General features: G+C 40.4%; 1 long non-coding RNA gene and 2 other non-coding genes across 4 annotated transcripts; all 3 read right to left on the reverse strand.

Annotated features, from left to right (window-relative positions):
• Positions 1–19713: 19713 nt before the first annotated feature.
• LOC116996560 lies at positions 19714–22300 on the reverse strand. 2 transcript variants are annotated; one of them, XR_004417961.1, is made up of 4 exons: positions 22220–22300; positions 21754–21910; positions 20905–21016; positions 19714–20024 (listed from the first exon to the last, which is right to left on the reverse strand). It is a non-coding gene; the product is annotated as an uncharacterized LOC116996560 (long non-coding RNA). The 2 variants fall into 2 exon arrangements; XR_004417960.2 differs by lacking the exon at positions 22220–22300 and having other exon boundaries at positions 21754–22193.
• LOC116997155 lies at positions 20640–20758 on the reverse strand. The gene has a single exon (XR_004418104.1). It is a non-coding gene; the product is annotated as a small nucleolar RNA SNORA26 (small nucleolar RNA).
• Positions 21980–22102, reverse strand: LOC116997156. The gene has a single exon (XR_004418105.1). It is a non-coding gene; the product is annotated as a small nucleolar RNA SNORA26 (small nucleolar RNA).
• Positions 22301–25018: the final 2718 nt, after the last annotated feature.

Genomic DNA, 25018 nt, shown 5'->3' on the forward strand with positions numbered 1-25018 from the left:
GCCTAAACTTAAAACTCAAAAGCAAAATAAAAACAGGTATGAATAATTTCCGTTTAATTTTAAAAGCACTTCTTTTCACATTAATGAATATTGCATTTTGAAGATGGACATCTGAAGATTCTGTCACTAACAATAATAATGAAAAAGGAGAAATTCTTTCCTTTGCCCAGACTGAGATAATGAAGTGCCAATTAATAAACAAGGCAAGTAAAACAGATAAATTGAAAGACACTTTTAAATGTTTTTCTGACTAGCAATGCAAAGATATAACCAGTAACTCAGAGACAACACTTGTTGAACGTACCCCACCTTCTTCACTGAGCTCCTCCAGCCAAGCTTAGGGAAGGAAATACATAAAAACACCTTTCCAGAGCTTTTGCATTTTGAAGCCAGCCTTCTCTCTAATTCATCTAAAACCATCTTCAAGGAAAGGAAGTCACAGTAGTGGTCTGTAAACTGACAGCATCTCAGGGCTAGACACAAACCAGCCAGAGCTCTGAGCTGGGTCTGCCCTTGCATTTCCCATCTCTGAGCTACTCAAAAAGGCAGACAGTCCTTAAAACTGAGGGAAGTTGGATTTTATTAGGATATGCATGTGGCAAATATCAGAAATTAAAATTGTTGGTACATAGCTCACTCTATTGCACTGTGTCTGTCACCTGTGTGAATGTGTCACACGTGGCAGGAGTGCATCATGCCCTGTGAAGAGCACACAGGTTCACCACTAACCCAACAGCCACAGTGGCAGTGTAAGAATTTAAGGTAGTCTCATGCTGCAAACAAACTGAACTGAATTTTCTGCCTACATGTCTTTCAAGCTAAAGTAAGTGAGGTTTTTTCCATTAATAATGCAGTAGGATGTATCTGGCCATGTAGAAACATTTCAAACACACCCCCATACCTCAGTAAGAGAACTATGAGTAATCTGATAGGAGTTATTCTGAAATTCAGTTGCAATGCTTGTGTCTCCCTTCCCTCATTAACCTTTCCAACAGATCCCTAAGACTCCCACCAGCCCCCCTGGTGGGAGCTGGTGCCATCATAAATGGCACGGAGCACACATGCCATGTCACATTTATGACCATCTCCTCCAGTGCTGATATCCCTATGAGCCCATTGTTGCAGCAGTGATGTATATGCCACATGGAAGGTCTGTGAGGCTGTAATTTATCCAGAGCTGCATGTTCTGAGATTGCAGCCATAGTGACCTTGAGACCATGTCACAGTGGGACTCCTTTGTATATTCCCCCACTCAAAAGTGCATCCTGCCAAGGTGGAGACACAGCCTGGGTCAGAGGATGGCTCTTGCAAAATCTTGTAAATAACATTCTAAAAACTATATGCTCTGTTGTCTTCCTTCACACTGGGTGAAAGAATAATAATTAAATCATCGCAAAACACATCAAATGATACTTCACATACTAACAACAAAGCTAAAAATGGAGGGAGATTTAACTCCAATCGTGATTTTAAATTTCAATGTGTGATAGATCAGGGTATCTAAGAATATAAGCAAAACAAAACATGCCCCCCCCACCTGCCCCTTTCTCTTCCCTCCCCTCAAAAAAGGGCAAAAATGCATCCATTAGTAAAACATTAACAAGGTGAGGCATGTTTTAGTAGTCTTTGATTTGTGAGATTCTAGTCTGATTGCCTTGCTGCCGTAACTGCTTAACTTTATCACAGAGAAGATAAATACATTCAAAACGCCAAAACTACACAGATACCACAGTAAAAGTGGCTCCAAAAGGGTCTGCATTATCACAGGTCTGGACTTGAGTCAGGGAAACATCCATAGTCAGGAAAGCTCTTCAAGTTGCTGAGAGATGTGGTCTATTCACAACAACACTCTCCCAGTGGTCTGTTGTTTGGAGAGCTGAAGCAGAAGGATATTTGAAAGCTTTTCAGTAAGAGCTTACCTGGTTTTCAGATATTAGAAAGGGAAAATAGCAATTTATAGGCTGTGGTTTTATAAAGGCTCTTAGGCATAGGTTTTTGCAATGACAATACAAAGTCTCAGTCTGTTCTGCATATTTTCTAGCACTGCAGGACATAGAAAAAATGAGCATTGTATGGCATACAACCTGCTAACAGAGCCACACCATCCCAAAGCTCTAGAATCAGTCACCCAGGCTCATTCTAGCCCTTAGTCTCTTCTGATTTCCTGATAACAATTCAGCTAGAAGTACATAGCATATCTGAGAAAAATAACTTCAAGGATTAATCTGGTCTTCCTTGTAATATCTATCTTGATCAGCCAATTGTCTAAATGAAGGGAACCATGGATACCAATTACCTTTTTAGGTGCTGGTCTATCACCTGTAACATTTGGTGGGGAATGTGAAATAACAGGGAATATGAAAAGCAACAGGCCATAAGATAGTGATTCAAACCCTTTGAATCCTATTGGCCGGACTATTTGTCTGTATGATTCTACAGTGACCTATATTTGGGTAGAAAAATATTTCTCTCTTCCTGTTAGTATGTTTTATTTCAATAGCTTACCAAAATGCAGAATGTCTGAGCGTAACCACTGTGTGCAGCATTCAGCAAAATGTAACTTGGATTCTAACTGATCCTTTAAGTGTTGATGTATGACAAATAATTTCAATGCATATGCAAAAGAAAGTGCTAGAAAAAAAACATTACTTTTGGAAGAATGGTTATAAATGTTACTGATATTTAATAAAGGGGGAAACTATTCATTTGGTCCTATCTGGGAGAAGAAATGCAGATTATAGAAAAAAATCTAGTAATTCTAAGAGTGCTTGGAGTTAGACTTGCAAACCATTGTTGCAGGATCTGAATCATATCCAAGTGTTTGAAAACCACTGAAATTTGCTCTTTTCAAAATACAAATCTAATCCTCTCTAACTCTATGCACTGCTTGTTACAAACAAAAAGTCAGCTTTTTTTCCTGTTTATATATCAGTTACAGCTAAACTGAGGATACAGTGGAACCACTGTGCTGGCTATTTGCTGCTGATCTACATCACATTCCTTCAGGTGCCAATTGGAGCAGCCTTATCGGGATGATTTGTGCAGGTGCAGCAGGGAGCGTGCTGGTCTGGCAGCAGGCTAGAGAACATTTTTCTGCTGAAACATCAGGGCCTAATTACACAGCATTGTTCATTGGAGAACACATACAGCACAGGATTTCTGATCCAAAGTCCACAAATAATAGCAAAAATCATTTTCTAATGGTAACAAAAGTGATTTTGTAATATGTGCTTTTGCTTCACATTGACAATAGACTCAAACAGAAATATTTCCTTGTTGACTATATCAACAGACACATTTATTTGTTGAGTGAACCTATGTGGAAAATACACAGTTGAATGATTTACAACTGGCTTGTAAATAGTGCACTACCTACATGGGGTTTTTCAAAATTGATATGGGTCCATATTAGTCTGTCTATTTTCTAAGTGTTTTGTACCTTGAGCAGCTGGATTGTGGATTTCCCAGGCTCACCTGGAAGACAGCAGACATGACAGTGGGTAGCAGGAAGAAGACATGTCAGAAGCACAAAAATAACATTTTGGAGGGAAAATAATTGAACTCAACCTGCTGTTCACCTTCCCTTCTCCGCTGCAGGCTTGCTGGAAAAGATGTAGATGGAGGTGAAGTATCATGTTAAAAGGCCAGGACTGGGGGAGGCAACCCACAGACAACTCTGGGCGGGGAGATGTGGGGGCGCAGGAAGGTGCTTGCCAGCCAAGGAGAAGCTAACAGAGAATTTGTTTCATGTGAGGAGTGCAGGAAACTTGTTTCCTTTACATGAAGAGTGTTTTAGATCTGAATTATAGCAATTACATCAATCGCAGTTGCCAAAACCACTCCCTCTTTTAGGTAAGTGTCCTGGTTTCAGCTGAGATATAATTCATTTTCTTCTGAGTAGCTGGTGCAGGGCTGGGTTTTGAATTCAGCACAAGAATAATCTTGATGACACACTGATATTTTGTTGCTTGGTAGTGCATACTCCAGTTCAAGGACTTTCCAGTTTCCCATGCTTTGACAGTGAACTAGTGGGCACAAAGTTGTGATGGAGTACATCCAGGACAGCTGACCAAATTAGCTAAAGGGATATTCTACACCATAAAATGTTGTGCTCAGTATGTAAACTGGTAAGTGAGAAGCAATATGCCTTGTTTAATCATGGGTCCTGCTGTAGGAAAGCATCACAGGTAGAAGAAAACTGTATGAAATCCATTATGACAAGACATGGAAACTGCTGAAGGACAAGGTAAGTCAGTTTGCAGAGGTGAAACCCATCCAGCTGGGTTCAGACATCACTGAACAAGAAAAATGGCCAATATTTCACCTCTATACTGATTCACAGGTGGTGGCAGATGCCCTGTCAGGCTGGTTGCAGCAATGGAAGCAGATCAACTGTCAGTGCAGAGGTAAAGCCACCTGGGCTACTGTATTGTGGCTCAGATGGTTAGGTACATCATGTAGATAGATGCTCCTGTACCCAAGGGTCAAATCACTGAAACAACAAAATAACCAACAGGTGGATCAGGCTGCTATAACTGAATTGGCTCAGGTGGATTTGCACTGGCAACATAAGAGTGAATGGTTTCTAGCTCAGTGGGTCCATGGCACACTGGGGCATCAAGAGATACAACATATAAATGGGTTCATGACCTATGGGTGTACTTAACCAAGGACATTGTCACATAGATGGTCTATGAATGTGAAACATGCACTGCAATTGAGAAAGATAAGTGATTAAAGTATCTTTGATAAGGAGGATGATGCTGAAATATAAATATGGGGAGGCCTGCCAGATTGACTAAATCGTACTCACACAAACCCACCAAGGCAAGTAACATGTGCTTACAATGGTGGAAGAAGACACTGGATGGCTGGAAGTATATCCCGTGTCCCATGTCACTGCTTGGAATACTGTCTTGGGCCTTGAAAGGCAAGCCTTAAGGAGACATGACACCACAGAGAGAATTGTCAGACACTGGGGCTCATTTCTGAAACATTATAGACACTTGGGCCAAAGAGTGCAGCATTGAGTGGGTGTATCACATTCCCTACCATGAACCAGCCTCTAGGAAGACTGAAGAATACAATGGGCTGTTAAACACTACACTGGGAGCTGTGGGTGGTGGGACCTTCAAACACTGGGATACACACTTAGCAAAGGGCACCTCCTTAGTCAACACTAGGGCATTTGCCAGTCAGGCTGGCCTTGCTCAAACAAGACTGTTATGTACTGCAGAAGGGGACAGAATTCCTGAAGTGCACATTAAAAATATGCTGAGGAAAACAATCGGGTTTATTTTTGCCTTGGTCAAAGGCAAACCTGTCCATGGGATTGCATCTGTTCAAGCACCTGTGTGCACTTGGTGGGTAATGGAGGAGGATGGAACAGTCCAGTACATGCCCCAAGGGGGATTTAATTCTGGGCAATAATGATCAACGAATTAAAATGTATGATGTCATTTGCTGTATAGTGTGGTATATTAGAATTTCCATGGTGGATTTATGCCCATCACCACATTAGGTGCCTGTATCCATCACTCCAGATTTGAGAGTAAGAACCTGAGTTCTTTTTGAGCATCGTGTTAATAAAGAATGGACTTTAATAAAACTAGAGAAGTGCAGCTGTGACAGAATCAGAACTGGTTTTAAATGCAACAGTCCAAAACGACTCCTATGATGGAGGGAGTTCCAGGTCACAAACTAAATGAGCTCAACAGACTTTTATAGACATTGTCAACAGACTAAGGGAGTGATAGTCATGTACGGATCTATCAAAAGACAGGATAGTTAATGGTGCACTGGAAAGCTGGGACCTAGCATGATGTAAATTATATGGAATAAGGGGTGGATACTGTCCTGGTTTCGGCTGGGATAGAGTTCATTTTCTTCTTAGCAACAGGTACAGGGCTGTGTTTTGGATACAGTATGAGAGTCATGTAAATAACATACTGATATTTTGGTTGTTACTGAGCAGTGCTTACTCTAAGTCAGGAATTTCCCAGTTTCCCATCTCTGCCAGTGAGCACAAGAGGACAGAGGGAACATTCCCAGTACATCTGACCGGAACTAACTAAAGGGATATTCCATTAGCAGAGAATGTCATGCTCAGGATACAAACTGCCAGGAGCAGGGTACGGAGAAGCTGGCTGGGAACTTCTGGTCACCACTCAGGGATAGGCTAGGCATCAGTTATCAAGGGGTGAGAAACTGTACTGTGCATCAGTTGTTTCTTCTGGGGTTTATTCTTCTCTCCCTGCCTTTTCTATTATTACAATATTTTGTTTCAATTATTAAACTGTTCTTAACCCATGAAGTTTACCAGAGATTGAGGGAGGTTAATTAGAGGCTGTGTGGTATTAGTTGCCAGCTGAGGTTAAGCCATGCAGTAAAACAAAGAAACCTTGATAACAGATTTATGGATTTGATTAACAGCAAGTACAGTAATTTCACCATTACAAGCCGCACTGACTATAAGCCACATCTCTGGGTGTTGGCAACATTTCGTTCTTTGTCCATAAATTAACCACACCTGATTATAAGCCGCTCTGTCATTCGCAGCGAGGGCCCGTGTGCAACAAAATTGCCAATTAGTAACAAAATCGCGGGATCGCGGGGTTTACTGGCTCAGCTTGGGCCGTACGGGCTCGGCCTGCTTGGGGCTGCTGACGAGGCCAGGTGGCCCAGCTCGGTGGGGCCGCTTGGGGCCGGCCGCCGCTGCGCCAGGCTCGCTCGCCCCGGCCCGCCGCTGCCCCACGGTGGCAGGCGGGGATGGAGCCTGCCCGCACCCACGGCGGCAGGAGGGGAAGGAGCCCCCCCGCTCCCACGATGGCAGGCGGGGGCAGAGTCTGCCTGCTCCTGTGGTGGCAGCGGGAGCCCTCCCGCTTCCCCCCTGGGCTGCAGGGATGGCAGCACGGAGCCCCCAGCCTCCCTCCCCACCCTCCACGCTGCCGGCATGGAGCCCCCAGCCTCTGCCCCGAGCCGCAGGGATGGCAGCACGGAGACCTCGCCTCCCTGCCCCCCAACGCTGCCAGCACCGAGCCCACTTGCACCTGCCGCGCAACAGAGTAACCAATTTGTAACAATCGCGAAATGCCGGGTTTTACTGGCAGGTGCTCAGCTCGGCTGGCACTTCCGGGGTTGAAAATTTCAGAAGATTTTTCACATATTAGCAGCTCCTGAGTGTAAGCCGCATTTCCGGGGTGGGAGCAAAATTTTAGTCAAAATGGTGTGGCTTGTAATCGTGAAATTACTGTACTTCAGAACATACTTTTTTGGCCACTCTGATCTTGATGACATTATTAATATGAAGATTATTCTATGGGAAATTAATTATTCTTTAACAGTTGAATAAGGTGGTCCAGATGTACTGTGGAATGTATTACACTGAACTTTTGCTCTTTAATAGAAGGAATTTAGTTATTCAACATTGTCCTCAAAAAAAAAAAAATTAGATTAAAGATAGATAGGATTATTTCCTTCCTCTTCATCCCAGTCATCCTGTGTCACCAAATGAGAAAGCTCACACTGTACTAGTTCTAGGAGCAAAAGGAACAGTTCTTTTCCCTAGCACTGACAACCTGATACCACTCACAAGCACTGCCAATTTAAATTAGGAACATAGAAAAGGTACAAGCATTATAGGCAGTCAAACTGAATTGGTAGGATTCTTGTAAAGGACCTCTGGTACCCAGCTGTAAGAGCTGCTAAACCAGAGTAGTTGATCAGCAGGAACAAAAATGTGGGCCAGCCATATTTCACTGAAAGGAGTTCATCAAGATTTTGTCCTCCATTTAGGTGTTCTAACAGCAAATGCATCCAGGTGTTATTTTTTAAATAGAATCATAATTTGCATAGTGCCAAGCCAACAGGATGGGTTACCAGAAAGGTCACAAGCATCCTTAAAAATAGCACAAATTGACCTATTTTCTAGTAAAAAAGGCCTTGGAGATATGATTTTATGACACTTTACATGCAGTTATTTTTGTCTCCCGGTGTTTCAGTATCAGCTGTAAATTATCTCAAGTGTTACAGGATGGTGGTGGTGAGTTCCCTGCCCTTGTGCTGGAACACGAAGGGAAGGTCAGCAGCATTTTTTGTGTTTACTTACTACATGCTGTATATGTAGAAAGCACTAAATTAGAGGATAGGTGAGTGTGAACACCAATGGTGAAGGATTATACCAAATGATTTTGAAACCTCTTCAAAAATTATTCTGAGAACAAAATGTACATGTGTGCTTGTTCCCAGTATACTGAGAGATTAGGTGAGTACAAAACTGTGCACCAGCTGCCTGTCTCGACAAGAAAAGAATCACCAGGTTCTGGCATAAACCTGCAGTCATTCTACAATGAGATTACTATTACTGGCAACTACTTAGGAAATATCTCAGCTGTCAGGTTTTTTGAGTTACAAAATAAAGACAAAGAGGAGAAAGTTGGTAGTTTTTCCTCCAATCCAATCTTACCAACTCCACATTACCTCAGTGTTGATTATTAACCTTATTTATTTTAACAGTGGATCCGGACCCTACACAGGGTCATGCAAACCTTAATGAAACCCTTTGGATAATTTTCTTCCCTTGTTCCTTTGCTTTGCGTAAGTTTGAGATTTAAAAAACTTAATAAAATTAAACCTAGATTACAAAAGTTCATTTCACAATAATTTAGAGTAATGGGGGCAAGGGGGGGTGGTGTCCATTTTGTTGATGATACAATGCTTTTTATTTTATTTTTCATTAGTATGGTCCAGCATTTTGTCACTTGGTTTGTTTCAAGTTTTCATTCTTTCAGGCCAACCCATTATTTAAGTGTTGAAATTGCCCAGGGTGAAGTCCTACCTTATATGAAATATCCTAGATTTGATGCACTAACATTTCCCTCACAAGACAAAAGCCTTTTTGTTACAAATCATTAGGTTTTGAAAGTCTATATGTAACACTTCATTAGAATTTACATTTCTGGGATTTTGGAAGCTTCTTTAAAGCTGCTGTGAGTCACAGTAAACCTGCTATAAACTAGCACTTGGGAAAATGCCTCTCTGCTGCCGTGTGCAGCAAACCTACCAATGTCCTGAAATAATGGGACACAAGCACATATTTAAACATAACCACACTTTTGTCCTTGGGTTGCCAAGGTGTCTGGCTGTGGTGCAGAGGGAACAGTGAGGTAATGGATAATGCCAGAAAGGATTAATTTTATCAATGCAGGAAAATCAGTTATTTATAGAAGTATAATTATAAGGAGACATATTTGCTCCTATTGTTTACACATAATTCCAGCTATGAAAGAGTTGCAGAAGATCAAAATTATCTTTGTGATAAAATAATTAATACTATACATTCTGCACTGCTGCTGAATGCTCACCACTGTAGAATGCCAAGGTGTCTGGCTGTGGCACAGAGGGTACAATAAAGTAATGGATAATGGCAGAAGGAATTAATTTTCTCATTGCAGTAAAATCAGTTATTTTTAGAAGTATAATTATAAGGAGACATATTTGCTCCTATTGTTTTACACATAACTCCAGCCATGAAAGAGTTGCAGAAGATCAAAATTATCAAATAATGGTAAAATAATTAATACTATACATCCTGCACTGCTGCTGACTGCCCACCACTATAGAGAGCCAAGTCCCTTATGATATATCCAGATTCCAAGACACAAGCTCCTCCACAAAATTAAGTCTAAGCAGATTAATTTGCATACTGCAAGAAGGCTGCAGTTTTATGGTGGTCTCTACAGCTTTGTTTACCATGTTCCTCTCTGCTATCACAACAAGGACTAATTCTGTATAAATTACAGTGGAGTTTTTGTCACACTGCATTGATCTCATCCCTTTATAGATTTGGAGCTCCATGGAGAAAACAGGAAATGAACTCCTGAGTGAGGAAACTGTACCCTTCTCCTGTTCTACAAATGTCTGAGAGGACATTGTCACAGGTATATCATTGCAGTGAGGCTCCATCCATTTCCATTATGTTCCCTCCTCACTCCCTAACTCCCCTCTCAAGACATGATATCCCACAGAAGCTGCTGAGACCTATATTCTTGATGAGTCCTCCACCTTTGTTCAGATTCATCTTGAATAGCCCATTCTGAGTGCAGATCCTTTCCAAACAGATCTGCTCCAAAGAGCTTGGAATCAGAAACAGAAGGCAAATGGGATAACCCACCCCACCAGCATTGGCATCTGTAGAGTAACAGCTGAACAAGGAGCCAAGAGTGTCTGATCCCAAATGCCTCTGTTTCTAGTTAATCAAGCACAGAAGCCATACAACCAATACAAACAATTGTGAGGTGAGGGTGGGGAGCAGGGGGAGGTAGGGGAAATGACACTAGATTGAACTTTTAGAGCAACATTACTGTGTTTTTATGTAATATACTTAATCATATAGCTTGTGTTCTAGACATAATTTTAGTAAATTATGATTGTGAACAAAGTGTATTTTAGACGCCTAAACAACAAATCTACAGACACTGATAACAAAAGACTTGTATTGGATATCACACCTCTTGCTGATGTTATAGACCAGAAATGTGAGAGGTGTGTAAAATATTTCTGGTTTTGCTATATAAACTATTGAACAAGAAGAAAAACTAATTCAGCTTCAATGCACACTGGAGATACTCTGGAGTTTCCCAAAATGTCTGCATTTTGTTCTGTGTTTTGTTCTGTTTTTGCCAAATTTATATCAGCTCCATATGAGCTTTGAACCAACTAATTCTCATTTTAACTTAGATTTTGTGAATCATTTTATATCAACACTTTATGGGTGGAATAGATGATTAGACTTACGTCATCACAAAAAATATTTAATATCTCTTTAGCAGGCACTTTGATTCTTTTCCCCTTTAGTTAATGTTTTTAACAGACTGACAAAATACAATTTCCACACTAAGAGATACTCAGCTATTAGTGTTTATTGAAGTATTCTAAATCAGAGCAACCAAATCGAACTCTCAAGATTCCTGAGCAAGATATAAAACACAATCCACTGAATCTTTGCTTTCTCCTTTTGGTTTTGTTGGTTTTTGGTTGTGTCGGGTTTTTTCGGTGTTTTGGTTTTTTTGGTTGTTTTGTTGTTTGGTTGGTTGGTTGGTTTGTTTTGTTTTTTTGTTTGGTTTGGGTTTTGTTTTTTTGGAAGCAATCACACAACCATATCTACACCTTTCTTCAGTCCAAGCCTAAAAAACTTAAATGAAATTTATGATAGCTTTCCAGTCTCAAAGTAAAATTGGAATTAAACATTGCTGTGTAGAATGGCTATAAATGCTTTTTTACTCATCTCATGGTGCTTCTTCAAGATTTATCTAATAATTGTAGGTCTATGTTCTATCTTTTAATTACAATTAATTACAGTAATTTCATGACCATAAGACGCACCCGAGTATAAGGCGCACCCCCTGGGAGTCGGCAAAATTCTCAACTTTGTAGATCAGATAAGGCGCACCGGACTATAAGGCGCACTTTTTTTTTGCAGCGAGGCTCCGCCCCCAGCTCCCCCCACACGGTTGCTGGCCGAGGCCCCGCATCAACCTGGCAGCCATGGTCCACTTGGACCCAGGAGGGGCAGCGCTGCAGGCCCCCAGGCCCACATTCACCCAGCTGCCATGGCACTGCCGGCTCCCCCCAGGGCTCACGGCTCACACTTCCGGGGTGGCAAATGTCACAACTTTGTACATCATTTAAGGCGCACCAGACTATAAGGCGCACTTCCGGGTTCAGGGGAAAATTTTAGTGAATAGGGTGCACCTTATAGTCATGAAATTACTGTACATATTGTTTAAGCAAGATTTTCTTTTAGCCTCTGATGATGACACTGAGGTATGCACACTACACTCTGTCCTTGTGATCTAGATTGAGTCTTCCATAGCATTCTCTGTGTTAATCTATTTTTCTCCTAGAAATCTTAATCTCTGTGGATGCTTTGATTTGCAGGTTGGTACTGTAGTGCGTTACAGACTATGGGTGTGAGTTGTCAATAACAACTCCACCTCTAGAACTGTATTTTAGGAAACAAAATTCAATCAAACAGTTAAGTATTACACAGGACTACCTCAGATTCTTAACAAATTGCATTGTGAGTAACAAAATTTCCTCAAATCAAGCCTCTGCCATTTAAAATAGTTCATATTTACAAGACCATTTATATTTTCTAATGTATTTGATGGTACCTAGGGCATGAAGTAACACTTATAGACAATCTACAACCACATCTGTGTGCTGTATTTCCTTCAGTGCTGACAGGGTAATAAATTGTTTTTTCCTGTTGGCTTCATGACATAAGTATGGAATTACATTACAAGAGTTTCTGTGGGGCCAATCCAAATTACCTGGCTGAAGCAAACACACCCTGCCACTTGAAGAGATTAAGGAATACCAAAGATTTTTATTTTACTAACCAGCAGTAGGTTTTTCAAACTGTTCAGCACAGGACAAATTTAGTTTTATTGATATCAACAGTAAAACTCTTCAGAAAGACTGGAAAGAATCCAGTTCTGAATACTTCTGAAAAACCCTACCCTAAAAGTCTTTTAAATTACTTCAAAACATGCAGTTTATAGAATCTACCATAAGCAATTCTGCCAGGCAGCTGAGGATATAAGAAAACAGATGATCCATATGATATTCTTACTTGGAGCTTTGCAATCTGGCAACTGAAAATAATTTACTTGGAAGGAAAAACAATTTCTCTCCACCCCCTTTTCAATACATGAAATATTCAGTTCTCGTTTATTTTTCCACAAGAAAATGGTGACAGCATTTTGTACTACTGAATTTCATGTGAGAACCTCTCAAGCAGTCCAACTTGTTCTCAAATCTCAAGGCAATAAAAACATATATAAACTATGGAAGAATCCAACTGAATAAAAAACAAAGACCCTGAAATCACAGTATATAACTACTTTAATGAATCTGATTACAAATTGCAAGGCATTTTTTCTGTCTGTGCTCACACTAACATACAAGACATTAAATAACGTTCTCAAGGTAGACTCTGAACAAAACCAAAAACTAGTGAAATGGAAATAATTTACAATTGAAATGCAGGAGTCATAATGGAAGGACAGATCAACTACATGGAAGAAGAATAAAGGTTACAATTCTTAAAGTGAAACACAAAGTTAATACATGAGAAACAGTATGAGTCAAGCTAGAAACTTCTGACACCCTGATGAACAAGACCAAAGATAAGTTCAGGTTAACAGCATGAAAATCAGTGAGAAATGGTATAAATAACCCAACTTTACATAACCCCAGACCTGGGCACCTGGCAGCACAGTACGGAGCAGGAATGGTGAGGTGAGCTACAGAGGTAAGAAAAAGGCAAGACTGAGGACAGAATCTCAAATCGTCTTAGACATTAGGTTATGAAAACCTCAGAAAGATAAATAAGGCTTGTAGAGAAGAGGGGTGGCCTGACTCTCTGCTGAAGTAAACAAGCAGGATTTACAGTAATTTCACGATTATAAACCGCACCATTTTGACTAAAATTTTGGTCCATACCCAAAGTGTGGCTTATAATCAGGTGCGGCTTATATAAGAACAAAGAACAAAAAGTTGCTGTTTTAGTTTGGAGGACAGGTGTCTGCTGAGAAAGGCAGGAGCCTCTCTTTGAAATGGAGAATGTAAACCCCCTCCTTCCAAATTATTATAATTTTGAAATCAAGGGGTTTTCAGGCAAAGATATGGGAATTAGGAATAACAGTTCTTTAATAGGGAAATTAAAATAGAAATACAGTACTACAAAGAAACAAACTCCAAACCCTGACAAAGTCAGAGTACAGCCTGACACCCCATAAGGCAGGGTGTTGGTAGCAGTCCCATTAAATGGTGGCTGCAGACCCCTTGCAGTGACAGATGTGATTCAGTTGGAGCAGTGCTCCTGCAGAAGGTGCAGTTTCCCTCCGGAGGTCCAGTGGTGATGTGGAGGAATCCGGTTTTCCTCTGGAGTCCAGTGGAGAACGGGGCTCCCTTAGTGTCCCAAAAGCTCTGTTTTCATTTTGGTAAGAAATGTTGGGCTCTTCCCCTGGCTGGAGCAACTTCCAATGGGATGCAGTAATTTTATCAGTCACACAGTGGGACTCAATGGGCCATTAGCAGAAAATGACTCTCTGGAGGAAGGATGGGTTGTGAAAAGATTAAGAACAATGCCCTGCCTGTTTTCAATGGATGGCCCATTAGCAGAATATCTGCCGTTGAGATAAGGATCACTGCCCCCACCCTCAACAGATGGTGATAGAATAGATACCTTTTATCACACTCTGTATTGTAACATGCAGCTTATAATCATATATATGGACAAAGAACGAAAAGTTGCTGGCAATTGGAAGTGCGGCTTATACTCAGTGCGGCTTATAATCGTGAAATTACTATAATTGAATTTTGGTGAAACTGATTGAAGATCTGCCCTACATTTGTGTTAGTTCTTCTACAGGTCCTAATGACCTTCAACTAAGCACGCACACCTTATTTTTTGGAAGATTTAAAGCTAGATTCTAGCAGCCTTTTCAAATTATAATGGATAGATTTAAAGCCAGAAAGAGCTGAGAGACCAGCTCTTCCATCATGCTACAGTTTACATGGAATGACATCTTCATTTAATAAAAAATTGCAGCAATTTTCTTTAAAACCGCACACCATTAAAAAATGGTGGTCCCCTACCTATGTTTTCCTCCTCATAAATCAGGCCCTGTCCAAGGGTCACATGGAAGCTGTTACTAACTTCATAACAACTGCTTACAGTTCCTGAAGTGACAGCAGCACAATAATGAAGCAGCTTGAGATATAGGGTACATCCAGGAGGGTGTATAATATATTCACTATTTTTCTTCACCATTTTATTTCATATCTAAACTCTATATCCAAACATGGAGAGAGAGCTCTCATCTGATAACTGAATCTGCATTCATTTGCCATAATTCTAGTCAAAAAGGAAGACCATCATTCCCTGTCTAACAGCATAAATTCACATATACAAATTCTCAAGGCTTTATGATGAATTCTTGGCATGCTTTCTTTTCCCTAGCAATTTCAAAAGAAAATGAGCAGAAGTTAAAGAAAAGAGTTCATAAAATTGTGGACTACACAATATTTAGTGCATAAGCTAACTTAATTACAGAAGTATGCAGAAAAAAAGTCATGGTATGTCAGGACATACCAGCAGCTCTAAAAAACTTGTGCCATGCGTGACCTGAAATCAGTACCCTCAGTCTGGGTGCGTGGAAGAGAACACATTATTTCTGGAAACAAACTGCATCTTTCTCTATGCTGTACTTGGCTTTATTTCTTCTAGTCAGTTTACCAGTAAAGTATGTTGTGTGTGTTTTATGTTTACACTTCAGAGGAACAAAATTCTGAAGTGATGAGCCTAATAGGATCCATTACTAAAATCCTGAGGACATTACAGTTGGCAATCTTTTTGAGTAGCTTGCTAAGAGTTTTTTTCTGCGGAGCTACTGATTTTCTTTCATTTTCCAAACTGTGTGAGTCTTCACTTAGAAGCAGAGTCTGAAAAGCACGCTGAATCATAGGCCACGTACCATTTCTGATTTAGTGTGCAATATACCATTGAGAGGGAAATAAAATTACCTCACTTGCTACCATGTTAAATGAATTAGAGATCTGCATGACCTATTGTCTCTGAACCCAGGCAGTGTTAAGAGCAGGAACTCCCAGCATTTTTTCCTTCCTTGGTTTTATGCACACTGCTCTTTCTAGACCACTGTCTAGTTCCAGCTACTCCTGCTCATACATTCAACGAAGTATATTTGTTGAAATACATTTATTAGAATGTATGGTCAATTAAAGAACTTTGTGTCCTACAATAAATGTATAATGTGCAATCTGAAGATGGCAAGTCATTGTTGACAGCTTCTATACTTGTTTAAACCGAAAAGGTATGTGTATTTTCAGTTTTACAGCACTCATTATTTATGCATTGAGTCAAAGCTGTAGAATTTTATTATCAAAGCATAGGAGGAAATCTCTGAGCTTTACATCAAAGTGCACTGAACAGTATAAGTCTTCTCTGCAGCAACAAATGTCAGGTCACCTTTACTGAGGTAAGCAAAAGTACTGATGTGTGGAAAAATCCAATGAGACTTGCATCAGAAACCAAGAGTAGAACATTTTAAGAAAATGTGGTTTATATAGATCTGAGATGTAACAACCATAAACAGGATTTTTCCATGTCATAAACTCTAAGTGTGGTGAGAAACGTCCGCCTCCATTGATCTGAACCAGAACACATGGGATGCATGCACGTTGTTCCTTCGATTCTAGTGCATCCAGTCAACATTCTCACCCTCTCTGCATGAACTGAAGGATCTTGGATACAACTGTAACATTATGAGAAAGCATGAAAAAAAGTAAGGAAGATGCAGTCAACTAACCATCAACTCAGAAGAACAGCAAGGACAACAAGCAGCCATTATTACTTGAGTATTACCTCCAAGCTTCCCATTGAATATCAGTTAGGCTGATTTGTTCATGTAAGGCCACAAGGAGTCATAAAGCTTATTCTAGCATGAATTAACACCTGCATCCAAATTTCAGATTATTAAAAACAACACACTACAAACCCCTGAGATCACAAATCTCTGTTACTAAGAGGTTACATAAACTCTGATATTGACAAGCTCCTCAGAACTAAATTCCTGCAGAGTACCAGACTTTTAAGGTTATCTCCCAACAATTCTTACCAATTAAAAAAAAAAAAAAAAAGCAAAGCATTTTTACGCCTTACCAGACCCTTGCACAGAACATAATACACTGTTTCTTCATGTTCATGTAGCCCTGTGTACAGAAGTGTTCAGGGCTAAGCACATTATACCATAAGTATATTCTTCAAGGTTTTTATTTTTTCATTCCTTTGGTCTCTGTGTCTCATCAAATGTAACTACTTACTAAATGGAAGTGAAATAGGAAATATCATGCTTTTCAATTGTCTGTGAGAACAGGAATAAATACATAGACATGTAAATATTCCCCTTTCTGTTTGACATCAGTCTTGAACTGATTAACTTTCTTGCAGATTTAGTCAAAGAAAACCCAAAGCAGCACTCCTACATTTGCTATCAATAGCCAGAACAAAGAAAAGTGTACAGTTTAAATACTGTATTATATCTTACCCTCTTCATTATTTTCCCCAAATCTCTCACATAATCCCAGCATACATATAAAAATGTACAAAACAACAGAGTATGGCTTCATGTCATTTAGCCAACTCAGTAGCCTTTGACTATTCTCGGGTAAACCTGGCTATTTTTCTTCCATTAGTCTTCACATTTCCAATGAGTAACAAAAAGGAGAATTGTAATGTTACCGCTCAGTTGAGAGCATAGCATTCATCAAACAAAGCAGGTTTCTTGGTGAACTGCACAGCCCCAAGCACACAGTTCCCCAGGGGTGAATGAGCTCATTTACACCAATGAAGTTACTGGATTTAGACCCACTTCATGTACTGAGACTAAAACTAATCCCTTTGTTTTGCTTCGCTACTTTAACGTGACATATCATAAATGTAGTCAGGTGAGTGATGCCTGAACTGACATATTTATATTCCAAAAAGCCTGTAGACGGAATAGGAGCAAGCCAAATTTAATTGAGATTTCTTACAAATACTCATGAGAAGTCACAGAACAAAGTACTCTCAAGTGACTTATTGTTCCAATCAGTGTTTCTTCAAAACGAGTTTCAGCATAGAGCAATGGCCCCCACTTAATGATAACAAATAGCTAAATGTAAAAAGTTACATAATTTGATACTTCTTCAGTTGAAAATACAGTCTCTGCTTTGATTTTGCATTAAACCAGATCAGTTTTTAAAGAATAATGCTTTAAGTTTGCCTAGCTATTTGAAGAACAAGATTGGTGAAACTTTTGAGTATTACCATGGAGTCTCAAGTAGACTTTATTTCATTCTTGATCTCTCTCCAGATGTATTAAACCCACTAAACTTACTCCCTTTATACTGTGTGAAATCAGAAGAGTAGATCATGTCTAGAATGGACTCTCTTTTCATTAGCCTTTCTAACCAGATGTCTCATAAAAAGAGAACAGCAAAGGCTGGACCTTACATGCAATTGTCACTAAGTGGCATGTGGATATTTCATCAAAAGTGGGACCAAATTATGACTTCACTAACAGAGAGATTCTATTGGGAAGCTTTTACACCGCAGTGTAAAATAGTGCCAATAGTCTGTGTAAGCCACTAATGTGAAAAATTTGTCCTCTATATCAGACATACTGACACAAAACAAAACTTCAGTTGTCAGTAATAGAAAATCCTAGAACATTTTTATATTAAACTTATTGAAACATAAGACAAATCTCTTTTTGAGGGAAAAAAATAGACAGAAATGAAGCTATCTTAAAAAAAAAAAAAAAAAAAAAAAAGCAGAATATTCAGAACTAACCCTGGCTGCAGACTCTGAAAGATTTTGATAGATTTGGATTCTGACAAGATCCTTGTGGACAGAGCAGCAGATGGAATTTAATGCCGTTTATTGCATGACGAAAGAATTTGGAAAGGAAAACTCCAAGCCTAATTCTAAAATAGCTTCTGATTCCTTCAGAAATTCTGGAAGTGTAGACAGCTCACTGAAAACATTATGCCAAATTATCAAATGTAAACAAGCTTACTGGTTAAGGAAAACAGGAGTAAACATTCAGAAATCTGTATACTGAGTATCATCAATTAACATTGAACCTGAGTAAGACAAATTAGAAATCTTGCACAGGGTAGACATAAAACCACAGCCCCATAACGCAAGATTGATTGGAGTGAAAAACTAATCCTCAAGCATGGCTCCAGAAGACAAAGGTCCATAGAACTGACAAGGTTTGCTTCTCACAAGAGGAAACAGACACTTATGAAGTTTAACATCATGAAGTGAAAGTACTTCTGTGTACCCTTTAAATGTACTTTTGTCTCTTATTAAAACAAGCAGACCTAGGTGAGCCTAGGCCACAAGTAGATCACTACTCATCCCTTTTAACGTCCATCTAAGCAAAGGTAAAAAGAAACACTTCCTGGCTAGATGGGGGTTAAATGTGACCATATATGTGTAAATATACACCTGTTTCTTCCTAAATCCACACCAACTCACTCTCCTGTCTAGGCAGTGGCAAGCACCTGCCAGCCACTTCTACTTCATATCCTTGCTTGTGCATTCCAGGGAAGCACAATAGGATGCACATTTACTTCACTTTAAGACCTATCACTAAGAAAAATGCATTTAATATTAAGATATAAACTACTGAAAAATATATGCAAGCCTTTAATTGTTTAATAATAATGGTCTTGCTCTTCAAGGACCTTCCCACTGGTAGTGCTTTACATGGAATATTGTAACACTTTCCTTGTTAATTTAAAATAGGCAAGGAATGGGATTCTTTCTAACTTGTTCTTTACAGTTTAAGATAATCCTTTTCTAGAGAACATGCAAATACATACAGTCTAATGAAATAAATTAGAACCTAGCTGGTTGATATCAGTGCTCTTGCATTACAAAGTAGTTCAGAACACTCAGATACCAAGAATAAAAGACTAAGAGGGTCTTTTCAATGGATTTGTAAATTTAAGATTAAGCTTATGAAGTCTGGACATGGCAAGGGAATGTTTCTGTGTGACAGCACAAAAGCATTAACATCCATGAAACAAAGTCTTCATACAGAAAGTACCTTAACAAGAAACCATCAGAATACAAACTTTTGGTAGCATACTCATTTTATTTCAATTCTTTGAAAAAAAATTATTTTACTCATAATTTATGTCAATTAATCCACAGTCAAATTACAGCAGTTTCTGTAAGGAAACATGTTTTAACAAATGGGTGAGATGCCTGTTTCAACATAATCATCGAAGACATAATTTTAGCCATCGCTTGTCTCACTTCTATTTCCAAGACCACACTTAAGAGGTGACAACTGGGATCATCCCGTATGAAGTCAGAAATCACCTGCTCAGGAAATCATAAACTGATGTTCAGTGTCAGCTCCTGGCAGATGCTGTTTTCATCCCTGTAAAAGAAGTTCTATTTAATTTGCAGTCAGCATCATGCACACACAAAACAGGTAACTGCTTTAAGGTTGAGCTACATGAACTTTCTACATGACACTAAAGCTTAGGCCACAGCCATTTCTCAAAAGAAATTGCTTTGTTTGTACAGGATGAGATTTGCTTTTCCCATACCATTAGTATGGATTCCATTCCAGAGTACCAGCTTTGTTAGAATAAACAGACCCAATAAGTATCATTGGCTTTCCTCTGATTTTTTTGCTATTTTTTTTTTGTTAAAGCTATATGAAGTTCTAACAGGTACTGCACAAGTTTTTCACCAATCAAAGCTATTTTGCTTTGTTTTCCAGCAAGGAGCAAATTAAACTCCTTCAGGAATAGAAGACAGTGCATCTAATATTATCTGATAATACTTTTAAAAATTACATATCTGGAGACCAAAGAATTTACAAAAACTTTTCATTTAAGACATTTATCACACAGGTTCACAAAGCACTAAGAGATTTGAGGATATTAAGATATTAAGATTCAGATATCATAACAAGATGTTCAAGATCTTTCTACAAGTTATCAATAAAGTTGATTCAGCAGCTTCCTGAAGTTCAGCAGATATGCAAATGTGTTCCTCCTAAGCAAGATCCAAAGAAGAGTTTCAACCTCACCTCTGGGTTTGCGAGAGAACTTTTATACCCCTCTGTGTTGGCCACTTAAGACACTGACAGACTTAAGAGGGCAAAGCATAAAAGGGGAGTAGATTTTAGTATGTTATATTGTCTTCTCATTAACTAAGATTATCACGAGATAGTACTATTTGGTTGAAATTTGTAAGTTACTAAAGAGCAATATTAAAAATCATCAGCAATTAGACAAGAGCACACTTACCTTCCAGGAGAAGGCATTATTTATTCCTAAGAAGTCCTGAGCATTGCTTTACGTTTAGGTGTGATTACCCATGTCTAAAACATTTCAAGCATGAGGTTGCTACATGAGGCCTCTAAAACACAAAAAAATTGTAAAATTACAATTAATGTTTAACTACAGACCTTCTCAAAGCCATATTCTAGAGTTGCTACTACGTTGTTAAACATTTTAAAAGTAATTTTCCATGGAGTTGCAGAAGTCATTTACAAGTTCACTATCAAATCAAAACCTAGAGCCAAAGGTAATTAGTGGCTCAATATGTTCAAAAGACATGTAGTTTATTAAGCTTAAATTCCTTTTAGTGCTGACACTACTGAGGTACAAGGGACGCTATAAACGTGTAGATTTGATTGGACCTTAGCCAGACAATTAATCGCTACCTTGTGTCTACTTACATATATTACAGTGTGCATATATATACACACACACATTGTTACAAATTATACAGCACTCAACCAGAAACATCAAAAAACTGTTACAGGTGGACTAGACGACTGCAGGAAAAGCCCAAGACGTGAGGGCTTTTTCTTTGTTTGAACAGTTATTAAGCCCATTTGAGCCCAAGTACTATGTGCCTACACTTCAGGTTACAATTACAATTTTCTTGATGTGGCCTATAAAAAAACTAAATTAATGCAGTGATTCAGATTTAAGGTCTGTGCAGCTCGATAGCTACGATTCAAAGAGTGCAAATGTAGACAAACAGTTATTTTGGCTCAGAGACACAGGGTAGCACCCCAAATATATTTGTCTTTAAAACGTCTCAGGATTCAAAGCCCTCCACTTCTGAAGACCGAAGCCTTTCCTTACCAGCCCCAGGCTGTGAGTTTCGGGCTCGGGGCGCCCCTCACCCGTAGCCGCCCAAAGCCGTGAGCGCAGACCGCCGGCGCTGCCCCCTGCCCGGGCCTGCCGCGCTCGGCCTCTTGCCCATCGGCAGCATCTGAAGGGCTCGGAACCTCGGGACACACTGCGGAAGGAAAGAGGCATCAGCCGGGCAGAGAAGAGACCGTGCGGGGGGAGAATGGAGGGAGGGGACATTTGTGCCTCACGACAGGATGCAGGGCGGAGGGAAAGGCTCCGCACTGGGTTTTAGTGAGGGAGAGCTGCTCTATCCCCCTGTGTTGACTCCCTGGAGCACCGCCAAGCTCCGAGAGGGCAATATGTGAAGGGAAAGCGGCGTAGGTTCCACCCCTCAACCCAACCCCAGGCGTAGGCCCACAGCCGGCCCGTACAGAGCGCGGCCGGTTCCCCATAAGAGCGGCCGTATGTTGCTTACCGCGCCCACGGCCGGCGACAGAGAGGCAGAGCAGCGCCTCGCCGGGCAGTAAATACCGGCCCGCGCTCCCGCGAGACCGCGCGCGGCTCCAGCCGCGGCTGCCTATTGGCCAGGACAGCCCGCGTGACCCCTCGCGGGGCGGGGCGAGGCGGCGCGGCCGGGCCCGGCTGAGGCTGAGGGCCCGGCAGCTGCCCCGGAGCCGGGCTACGGCCTGGCCTGAGGGGCCCGCCCGGTTGCTTAGCTGTGCTTCCTGCAGCAGCCCCCATCGATCGGATCAAGGCTTTTGTGGCCATTCCTGCTCAGGCCGAGTTCTGGGTGCCCGGAGATGTTTAACACCGAGAAACAGAAGTGTCTTCGGTGTGAAGTAGCAGCTGTGTAGCGGTTTTGAGGCACTAAATACCGCTGATCTCTGTCTAAACTCTTGTCTAAGCCCTGCTTAGGAGGCTTAGGAGCTATGTGAGGATGGTGAGGTAAAGCCCCGAGGCTCGCTAATGCCCTGACGGACAGCACATGCAGCTCTGCTGGGCTGCGCGCCAGGGCTGGCACGGTGGCACCAGGCCTGTCCTGAGAGCCGGCCCCAGCACGGGTGCGGAGCACTGCTGCTCTTCTGCCCCAGATAAAATGGGCTGCCTGACTGGGGATGCTACTAAGAGGTTTAGGAGTGAGTAAGAGCAGATTAGCATAAACAAGGAATTAGTAGTTTGTAGCACAGAGACTTTGTGTGTCGAACAGCAAAGCTGTAGGTAGGAATCACAACATGTTATAGAGTATACTGACTTGAAAGGGACCCATCAGGATCGTCGAGTCCAACTCTTGGCCCTGCACAGGACGCCCGAGGAATCACACCGTGTGCCTGAGAGCACTGTCCAAACTGAATTGAATGGAAGTCCCTGCTTCTCAAATAGGTGTGTATGTATATTGCTGGTAATTCATACCTCCCTGTCTCAGTGAGAAACAGTATGTCTCGGCTCATGCCGAGTTGCTACCAGCACAGCACCCCTAAAGTGTGTGGAAAGAAAATATCGAGTTGGTCCCTATCCCTAATCTGAACCCTGCATTTAAATTACTGTCAACAGAACCAAACCAAAGTGATGCAGCCTGAAACAAATAGTCACATAGTTGCAATCAAGGATTACTCTAGAAATTGTTATCTACCACTTCTACTTACTGCTTCTAATTCCTGACACTCAAAACATTGTTGCACATTAACCCTGTGCCAGTTTATATTCTGTACATCAAGATTCAAAACCTATCTCAGGACTCTAGGAGATATTTGTGAGACATGAAGTTTTAAGTTATTTCAAGTGGGCTCCTTTGAAATGACTATTTTCTACAGATGCCTAAGTCACATCAATCCTCTTCTGTAATGTAGTCAAAGAGGTGAAGTGGCATCCAACCTTAAAATTTTTAGCACTTGCGCCTGAAGTGGGATTTATGTCCAGATTGGTTTCTTCTTTTCCAGTACAGAATATAAACTGGCACTTCTGTTACACAGAAAAACCAGCAAACCACAGCAAACCAGTGATCAGTATCCATCCCAGGTGGGCATTTTACTCATTCACATAATCCTGCAACTTTTTCTTGCCCCTCACAAGCTTCCTTCTGTTTTCCCCATACAAAGTTTGCATTGTTTGCCTTCTCTCTGGCTCCATGAATCTAACTTTTGTGTCTGACAGTGGCACAACTTCAAGAGAAGGAATGCAGAGTCTATCTGACCTATCTGTCCTTTTCCAAACCCTCCCTTATAGAATAAAATAACTGTCCTTTAATAAAGTACTGCAAGGTCAGGTGTGGATTTGAGCCTCTTTACTTGCAGGTTAGTCCTCCCATTTCCTGGAAAAATGATGTAACCACTAAGTTTCTACCTACAAGGCTGCAGGCAGATCTGCTGTTTCCAGGTTGTCTGCCTACAACGTGGGTGCTTTGGGGATTTCAGGGAAAGACCACAATACTGTTGGATCTGGGTACAGGTTAATTTTGAGATTACCCTGGGTCACTAAATGGGAGAAATACATGCCTGGTCATGAGCAGAATTTGTAGGAAATCCGGTTATTGTTGGGGCATTTTGAAATTTATTAAGTGGCGGCAAGGTTTCTTGGTTATTTTGTAGATTAGTGTTGAGCTTTTTAAAGAGTTGGGTGAGCTGAACTAACTTGTTCAAATCTTGAAGGGTGGTGGTCTAATTAATCAAGTCTGTCAGATGCAGAATTAAGTCTCAAAGTCACTGCTTTGATGCTTTTCACAGAAGAAAGACTCTTGAAAACTACTTGTTTAAAAATATCATGAATTTACCACAATGTGCAATTGTCATGAATGTTTCACTTCAATTTTACTGACTTTCTCCACACTGATATGAAGGAAAACCAATCAGGTAAAACCTCATTGTGACCGTCAGTCTTTGCAGATGGACTACAGTACTCAGTGGCATTGAATAATTGTCAGGTTTGGAATCTTACAATGTAACAACCTTTTATGTATATATACATATGTATGTATGTAATTCAGTTAAAATTTTGAGATGGTAATGCAATAAGAGTATAATTAATTCCATTGCATAATTAATTTATGCACAATTTCATAAAATGTAAAGGGTTTTTTTCTTGTTGGAAATAGAATAAGTGCTACTTACAGCTTATCTCTCCTTTGGTTTTTTTGTCCTCAAAATGTTTGTGAGTTAAAATTGTAGCCTGTAAAATAGAATAAAAATAATAAACAAAATCTTTGGAGAAGAGGAAGGCAAGTCAGAATCATTATTTCCTTTTCAGCAGCAGAAATAGCAATGTATTTTTGAAAAAAAAT

Source organism: Catharus ustulatus, chromosome 5 (assembly GCF_009819885.2).
Source record: "Catharus ustulatus isolate bCatUst1 chromosome 5, bCatUst1.pri.v2, whole genome shotgun sequence".
NCBI classification, from domain to species: Eukaryota; Metazoa; Chordata; class Aves; order Passeriformes; family Turdidae; genus Catharus; species Catharus ustulatus.